Here is a 5,780-nt window from a genome sequence, read left to right as displayed (position 1 = left end):
TGTACTTATTTTGTATCAATCTTTATTTCCTCGATTCATCCTCATTAGAGATTAAACTTTGGAGTTCAAATTCGAATATGAGCAAAATGTCACGGTCTTACAAAGTGCCGATACTTCCTAGGCATTTTTTTCCCTTTTTTGGGTGACTATACCCTGCCTTTCTCCACTTTCAACTACCATCATATAATCTGTGCGCCAGAAGGGAAACGCGGTTGTTTTATTAAATAATTAGGTACAAGACTGAGATATTCCTTTCTAGGCAAACATGTTTCCCGTGTAGCGCAGTAAGTCATATGAATGAAGTCGAAAGTGGACGAGAGTTCCCACCTCTTGCAGAAATATGAATTCTTGGCGCTAGACGTCACTGGGGACCGACACCACAGTATGACTCGTTCTCATCAGATTGGTGATTAATTCCGTACATGATAGACAAAATTATCAGGGGCTCGATTCTATTTACAAGACGAACAGCATTTGATAACTCAAATACTCGATTTTTTATGAATTAATTTTGGGCGAAATCTCCCCATTATATATGTATTAATATTATTCTTAGCAGGATTTATCATTAGAAAAATGTCATGCCCCGATCCTCGGGCACGCACACATCCTTCTCTATTGGTCGATTTTATAATGCGATATCCCAGGACTATGTATCGCCGACTCTTTCATTTATTAAGCACATGCGGAAGCAGTTATAATCCCTAGACAATAAATACGATGGGATAAAAAAGCAAGGCCATATTTTTCATATTGAAACTTATAACCAAACTTTTATACAAAACACAAACCAAAGTACTTCATAACTATTCACATCAAAATAGAGATCTCAAAAGAAGATGGAATCTCAATCCATCCAAGTCGTACTCAAGATTCCTTTCAGTATTATCTTCTTCTTCCAAAATTCTTCTCCTTAGGTTTCACCCCAGAGTTCTCCTTCTCAGATTCCTCCTCCTCAGCTCCTCATCGGGGTCTTGAAATGTTTTCCTCAAATCGAGATGAGACTACGTCTCAGCGAGTTCTACTCTACTAAGGCCCGATTAGTAAACCATTATACTATAGGCTGCCTAAACACGCACAGGGCAGAGGACTTACCTTGGCCTCAGATTCCACCTGCATATTAGCACAGTTCAAATAAACACCCAAGCAATCACATCACTGATCGAAGCATCGATCAAATCGACCCAGTCGATTCACGTCAACAAGACCACTCACGGTCATTTCCATTCAATCAAGCAATTCACAACATCAGATCAAAACAATGATCAATCCACCTAGTCAATTACATGTCAACGATGACCCTTCCCGGCCAATTCAGTTCAATTAGTAAATCCATGACAAACGAATCAAATCATATCCGTGATTCCATCTATACTTGATAATTAATCTCAACATACCAATTCAACATTCTCACTCAAATATAGGCTCAAGGCGCTAGAGGTGACCCCAACACAAAGTCTCGTCATCGTGCGGTACTTAGTCCTTGATCACAAATAACAATAGTATAAGGCGCTAGAGGTAACTCACACGAAATCTCGCTATCATGTAGTACTTAGTCCTTCACTACAAAATGGAGGTTGGGACACCTGGAGTGCCATAACTTGGCACGGAGGGATATTTAAGTGCCATAACTTTAAAATGGTACACTTAAGTGCCAATATCGGAGTAAAATAAGACACTTAAGTGCCACTCCGGCGAAAATCCGACCAAATGGCTGACGTGGCAATTTTCCGGTGAGTTTGGTCCAAAACGGCGTCGTTTTGCATGCTGACGTGGCGGAGAAAACGCAAAAACGACGTCATTTCGTGTCAACGTATAAATAATAATATATAAATTAATTAAATTAGATTTAAAATATTCAAAAATTTGAAAAAAATAACAAAAATTTTAAAAATTTTAAAAATTTAAGAAAATTTAAAATTTAAGAAAAATTTAAAAAATTTAAAAATTATAAAAAATTAAGAAAAATTAAAAAAAAATAAAAAAGGGGGAGGTTGAACAGGGCAGCTCCCTCGCCGCCCGCCTCCCGCCGTCGCTGGAAGGGCCGGCGATAAACGGGGAGGGTCGGCGGGTTTGCGGCCCCCGGCCGCCGGCGGCGAGGCTGCGAGCCTCGCCGGATCGTGGCGAGGGCCACGACCCTCGCGAGATCAGGCGGGCCGCGACCCTCGCCCCGGTTAAGGCGAGGGCTCGCGGGCCCTCACCGCTGGTCGGCTGGCCTCAGGCCCTGGCTAGGGCCCGGCAACCCGGCCGGCCCTCCCCACTCCGTCGCCGGCCCTTCCCGGCGGCGGGGAGGCGGTGAGGGCCCGCGAGCCCTTGCCGGATCTGGGCGGCCGCGGCCCCGCTAGGCCGGCGGGCGGCCGACCCTCCCCACTCCGTCACCGGCCCTTCTGGCGGCGGCGGGGGCGGCAAGGGCCCGCGAGCCCTCACCGGATGCGGGCGGCCGCAGCCCCTCGCCCTAGATCTAGGCGCGGGCCGCGACCCTCGCCCGGATCGGCGGGTCGCGGGCCCTCCGCCGCCTCCCGCCGCCGCCTGGGAAGGGTTAGCAACGGAGTGGGGAGGGTCGGCCGGGGTCGCCGGGCCACGGCCGGGGGCCGACGAGGCCGGCCGAGCCGGCGGCGAGGGCCGCGAGCCCTCGCCCAGATGCAGAAGGGGGCGGGTTGCGGCCCCTTGCGCGATCCGCAGTGCTCGCAGCCCTCGCCGTCGGTCGGCGGGGCGGCGACCGGCCGACCCTCCCCCTCCGTCGCCAGGCCCTTCCCGACGGCGGGGAGGCGACGGCGGCGAGGAGCCGCCCCATTCGACCTCCCCACCCCCTTTTTTTTTTTTTTTTTTTTTTTTTTTTTTTTAATTTAATTTTTTTAAATTTTTAAAATTTAAATTTTTCTTAATTTTTAATTTTTTAAATTTTCTTAATTTTCTTAATTTTTTTAAATTTTAAAATTTTCTTATTTTTTTAAATTTTTTTAATATTTTAAATTTAATTTAATTTAATTTTATATTATTATTTACACGTAGACATGAAACGGCGTCGTTTTGCATTTTCCGCCACGTCGGCGTGCAAAAGCGACGCCGTTTTGGGACCAAGCCTCGTCGAAAAAATCGCCACGTAAGCCATTTTGGCTGGATCTTCGCCGGAGTGGCACAAGTGTCCCATTAACTTCAAAACTAGCACTCAAGTGTACCATTTTAAAGTTATGGCACTTAATGTCCCTCGGTGCCAAGTTATGGCACTTTATTATTATACGCCCTACAAAATGCAATAGGGTAAGGCGCTAGAGGTGACTCACACGAGATCTTGCCATCGTGTAGCACCCAGCCCTTCACTATGCATAACAATGCTGCAAGGCACTAGAGGTAATTCCCATGCGACTCAGGTTGCCATGTAACACTTAGCCCTTAACTACAATAAGCAATGGTATAAGGCGTTAGAGGTAACTCACACGAAGTCTTCTACTTGTGTAGTACTTAGTCCTTTACCTGCTCATGATCCATTGGTTTCCCTCAACACAACACACATCACATCAACTACCAATAATTATCTTGCTTCAGCTATAAGCCAACACACGATTAATCTCTCACGGCCCAATGACATTGTGCCTCGCACTTAACTTTCTCAATTAAAGTAATGTATTGGCCTCATTTCTTCGTATTAGAAATACCCGATAAAATATCGTGCATGGGCACATGGCTGGCCTTAACCAAAATCTAATTTTTTTTCCTTTCCATAACTCCCACATTTTCTATAGTCCACTCAAATAGTTTTGGCATTATCAACCGATGCCGGTTATTTTCAATTAATAACCAATGATTTTCCAATTAAAGAATAATTCCCATCCTTCGCAAATAATTCAATTCAACACAAAATAAAGCTCCATTAAATAAATGAACTTCACCTGACGATCATCACGAAATTTCGGTCGTCGGCTAACCTAACCTTAATTTCCGAAAAATAAATAATTAATTAATTCATTTCGAAAATTAATAATTAATTACCATAAATCAATTTAGCTTAAAATAAAGCCCAATTAAATAAACGGGCTGCACCACGATCATCAGCATAAAAATTCGGCCACTAGCCATCCAAGTTGAATTTCCGGAAAATAAATAAATAATTAATTAATTCCGAAAAATAATATTTAAATGCCAAAATTTCCACTTAGGCCCGAATTGTCAAATTGAAGCCCGATTAGGGTCGGGAAAAATCCCGGGCTACCCTCAATAAATAGTAGATCATGTCTACTTGCTAAATACACATTCAATTTATCTAATTCGCATCACAATTGACTAATAAATACTAATTTATACTAATCTAACCACCTAAACATAATTAGTTAAAACTAAACAACCTTAAGCATAATTAGCCAACTAATCAGGGATTAGTGAGATTACTCACCGGAATCGCGCGCAAATCGGATCAATCCGACGGGGGTGACGCGAGGAACGATAAACCCCAAAGCACGGCTCGGGTTTGGGGCGGGAAGCGGCCCAAAGTGGCCCACGAGCCGGCTGGAAACCCATTTCGTGGGTTGCTGGTTTGGCTGCGAAACAGGGGAAAACAGAGATGGTTAGGGGCGGAGAAGGGTCGGGAAGGTAAGTGGCGGTCCGGTGAGGTCGCACGGTGGCTCCGGCAGCTTGCTCGGTCGCTCACGGTGGCTGGACGGGGCGGACAGGGGCTGGAGATGCATGGGGGAGGATGCCTGGGCGGTGGAGAGGGCAGGCGGCGCACGGCGGCGAGCGGTGGACGCACGGGTGTGCAGTACGGGCGGCGGAACGGGCGGCGACGGCTGCCGCGGTGAGCTGCTGCTTTCTGCTCCCGGTTTGCTGGATTCGCACACGAAGAAGAAAGAAGAAGAAGAAGAAGCTGGTTCGGTCACGTGGGGAAAATGGGGGAGAAGAGAGGAGAGAGAAGAAGAGATAAGAAGAAGGATTTTCTTTTGACTAGTCAAAAGTAAAAAGCAAAAGAGAGAGGAGCCAAATTTGAAATTGGCAAGGGGCATTCGGCCGTGGGGAGGGGAGTGCGCACGAAGGAGGGGAGGGAAGAGAGAGAGAAAAGGGAGAGAAAGAAAAGAAAAAATAAAAAAATAAAATAATAAGATAACTACATTAATCCTATTACTTTTATTATTTTCCTTTTCCCTTTTTATTGTCTTCCGGTCTTCGATTTTCCCTCCGATAATTTCTTCGCGAAATTTTTGACTCGTCAATAATTTGACAGACGATGAGACAGGATTCTAAAAAATGAATTGTGACACGCTCGAATATTCGATTCCCGAAATCGAATTCAATTTCCTGGTTATAATTGATCAGACGTGATTTTAGTCCAATCCAACCAATTAGGTAGCTTTTAGGGATTTTACCGTGGATACATCCCTTAACGGCTTTACCTAATAGGTTAGTTAACTCGTGAGTGATCAGCTCAGAGAAAAAAGGACCATAGGCACGTTGACGAAATGCCCATTTCACTTTATCGAAACGGGATCGAATTTCAGGATGTCACAAAAAAAAACCCCATGAGATATGCTACATAAAAAGATAATTATCTAATCGGTTATAAACTTATTATACGAATAGCAATTTAGTTGTAAGTTTTCAATTTTGTCAATATGATCGTGAATATTTACGCGAAATTTCAATATAATCCTTATGACCAATTGATACTAGAAATTGCTGACGTGACGTACAATCATCGCCAATCATCTTAAGTGGCAACTTGACATTGACAACTTATGGATCGCCATATCAGCAATTTTCGACGGCAATCAGTCAAAAAAAAGCATATTGGA

Source organism: Eucalyptus grandis, chromosome 2 (genome assembly GCF_016545825.1).
Source record: "Eucalyptus grandis isolate ANBG69807.140 chromosome 2, ASM1654582v1, whole genome shotgun sequence".
NCBI classification, from domain to species: Eukaryota; Viridiplantae; Streptophyta; class Magnoliopsida; order Myrtales; family Myrtaceae; genus Eucalyptus; species Eucalyptus grandis.
The sequence above is the reverse complement of the archived record's forward strand: the minus strand, read 5'-3'. Positions refer to the sequence as shown.